General features: G+C 38.2%; 1 protein-coding gene across 1 annotated transcript in view; it reads right to left on the reverse strand.

The window, feature by feature from the left end:
* Positions 1-2,716: 2,716 nt before the first annotated feature.
* GTSF1 (gametocyte specific factor 1) overlaps positions 2,717-3,546 on the reverse strand; it is a 16,700-nt gene continuing 15,870 nt past the window's right edge. The window contains exon 9 of the mRNA XM_010857984.1: positions 2,717-2,816. The gene's annotated coding sequence lies outside the window, so the exon portion shown is untranslated. The remainder of the gene's footprint in view (positions 2,817-3,546) is intronic.

Below are 3,546 nucleotides of genomic sequence, written 5' to 3' on the forward strand. Positions count from 1 at the left end.
TCTTCCTAGCTGTTACAACCTGAGATTTTATATTTGTTATAGCAGTTACCAAGTTGTTCAGAGTTAAGTAAATTGGCAGTGGAATTGCTGTGTCAAGGGCAAAATAATACTCACCCCCCATCCCATACACAGGTCTGTGTTTTTCAGACTTCAGTATGGCTGGAATAAGTCAGCTGAGACTGCTGGTACAAGGTAACGGGTTAATGTGTTTTCAGTGGCTTTTGAAGAAGCCACACCTATAAAGTAGGATGTGAGTATGTTCTGAACCTGAACAGTACCAGGAAGACAGTGGTCAAAAGAATGAGCAGTCACTATAGTAATTTTCTCATGGAATTTAAGTCATTTTCCTTATTCTACCCATTGAACTGGCATAAGAAAACGTATTTTCTAAGAGGTATCTTCTCCCCAAGGACAGTCCTGCTTCAAATCACCTTGATTTCTATAACCTGCCTCTTTACAAATGGTAATAAGAAGTATAACATCATCCCTTTAGTCTTTGTCTACCTTGGAGTGTAATATGAATGGTGAAAAGTACAATAGAGGACTCTCGGAATGCCAGTACGGGTGTAAGAGACTAACACAAGCGGCTACTGTTCTGTCTTGCCAATGAAGGGGTACTGCAGTGCGCTATTTGAAACTGAACCCGAATACTCCCCTTGTTTACCTCAAGTACAGCTATCGGGAGACCTAAGCATCATTTACTACCTACATTTGTTTATTCCTGGTAAGAACATTTGCAAATCACAGTGGCACTTCTAGAATACCCACAGAGAAAGGCAACCTTCCTGAAAGCAAATGTTCTCCCTTCCTGGATAAGATCAAAATGCAGAACTCAAAGGCTAAGATAAGCTTCTGAAACATGTCTACATTTAACCTTTAACCATAACACTTGACCTTCACTGAAATTAGGGTAGAATATTCAACTGTTTACTTTCCACTGTTCATATTCCAAACAGAAGGTAGCCTCTGAAAAAGGTCTCAAAAATAAGCAAGCTTCACCTCCCAACTTCTGACAGTAGTAGAATTCAAGGCACTTCTTTGCTCTGGTTTTTGGGAATGTCCAAAATCTCCAGCAAACTAAATCCAAACTAGTGTACCCTAGGCCCCCAAAAAATCCTAAGCAAACTGGCTGCTTTAATCATTAGTTTACTAAAGAGACAATGGGGTGGTCTATTCTGTGAGCTAACAAAATTAATATAGGCAGGCATTTACCTATAGTGAGTGTTATTCACACTTGGATAGGTCAGATGTATTGCTGGTTAAGTTCTAGAACTGGTGAGGAAAGAGGTGTCCTAAAATAACAACATAAGGTTTTTCATGAATGATAGATGCTAGCCTAATTTGCCTCTCTAGATATTTAAAAACCACAAAGTAACTCTTTTCTATTTAATCCCTTCTTTGAGTTATACTCAAGTAGCTAATTCTTTGCAATAAGACTCATACTTCTGTTTTTCCTAAACTTGGTAGGAGTTCTGGGTTTCAAGTGTAATATAGAGAGTTTGGGTTGTTATCACCCAAATAAATGAAATCAAAAGGGTTTTGTATTTTCCAGTTAAAACTATTTTTAAATAAAGTTAAAGTGTTGTGAGCTGTTGACTGACAAACATTAACTGACCAGAATTAGGGGCATAATGGGTGTTTTTTCCTCCTCCTTAATACACCACATCACCCTCTCCAGAAGAAATTGTTTATTCACTTATTTATACCAGTAGAAGCAGAATTATCTTGAATCTGTCTATAGAAGTTGGAACTAAATAAACAGACAGTTTTACTTCATTAGGAGAGAATCCTGTTTTGCATGAAACTTGTGGAAGAAGCATTCCATAAGAGCCCATTTCCCCTACAAACAATGCTCAAGAGATCACTTTTGTTATTACTGGTCAGTATGCTTCCTCTGAGTCCCTATCTATACCAGATCGCAAATCCCTTCCCGTGCCAGACAGTTTTAAACTCAAACCACACCAAATCTGCAACCAACCAACCAAATAAAGAACTAGTCTGGGAGATCATGAAGTCTCCTTTTGAGGGCCAAAAAGATGCTAGGATAGCCAGAGCCTTGGGTATTTCAGAAATCTAACTTTTTACACACACATCCCAGGGCCTTCACACATTTCAGCTTTGAGCTTAATCAAATTTCACACACAGGTGGAAAGCCTATCTCTTCTCCACATGTACACTGGTTCCTCCTCTTCATTCTAATCTTCACTCCTACATAATCCACACCTACCTTGACAGCTAGTACAATTTCTAGCTGAAATGTGGGAAAGAGAAAAGAAACCTATCCTAAGTTAGAAAAGTTTAGGGAACAAGATGTCCTAAGAATTCTAAATAAGAATGGGGTATATTTCTATATATAAATGCTATCAACATCAAAGACTCAGTAAACAGATGCACTAATCAGAAAAGGTCCATTCCTATAAATGCTAGAAGGAATTTGGTTCATGTGAGTCAGAGAACACAAACACAGTTACTTTTTCCAATCCAAATTTCTTGCCTGCTTTAGCTGGATCCTTTAACGTAACTTTAGATGATTCTGTTTCATTAATGCAGAATGGGATATGAATTCTGATCTTGGGGCTGCAGGCACTTAACCAAATTATCAAGCTGTCTACAATGATGGTTTACTTGAAACATTTCTTCTGAGCATGAGGGTTTTTTCTTGTATCAAATGAGTAAGGACTCACGGCAGGGAGGGAAAAAAAAAGGTACTTGTCAGTTTGCAAGTCACAGACAGTTTATCTTTCTATAATTAGATTAGGAGAAAAAAAATGAAGAACACACTGTAGCAGGAAGAAAAGTCTTCCAGGGTCTGGCATCTGTAAGGAAACAAGAAAAAAATAAGAGTTCTTAGTTCCTTTCAATGACAAAAGCACCAACCACATCTGACAACAGGTCACACAACTATAGCCCAATTACAGTCTCTTGGTCTGCTGGAAGAATCTGTTGTTGTTAAGGGCAGAACACCAGGTACCTTCTGACCCTTAGCTCTTTAGTATTACTAATCACACAGAAACTTGTTAATTGATTTAAAAACATTCTATACAGAGATCAATATACAGTCCTTGATAGTTAGCATGGGTGAAGAGAAAATCAGAATTTACCATCCAGGCAACTGACTTCTCCAGACAATTCTGGACTAATTCCAATTAACTTATTTTTTTCTCTTTTCATATACCCTATCTACTCATTAATTTAATAATATTTTTTGAGCTATTACGATGCACATTGAAAGTAAAGTCACTCAGTTCTGCCCGACTCTTTGCAAACCCATGGACTATGTAGTCCATGGAATTCTCCAGGCCAGAATATTGGAGTGGGTAGCCGTGCCCTTCTCCAGGGGATCTTCCCGCCCCAGGACCAGCTGAGCTATCAGGGAAGCTCACAATGCATAATAGGGGAACAAAAATGAACACGGTATACCTGCTTCTGAGGCACTTATCTGGTAAAATATTGTTGATGAAAACATAAATGGGATAAAGCATTTAAGTGCAAGGTGAACAAACCCTTTTCATGTATGTGCAATAAAAAAAATTTTCTGCTTACTCT

Source organism: Bison bison, unplaced genomic scaffold (genome assembly GCF_000754665.1).
Source record: "Bison bison bison isolate TAMUID 2011002044 unplaced genomic scaffold, Bison_UMD1.0 scf7180017864383, whole genome shotgun sequence".
NCBI classification, from domain to species: Eukaryota; Metazoa; Chordata; class Mammalia; order Artiodactyla; family Bovidae; genus Bison; species Bison bison.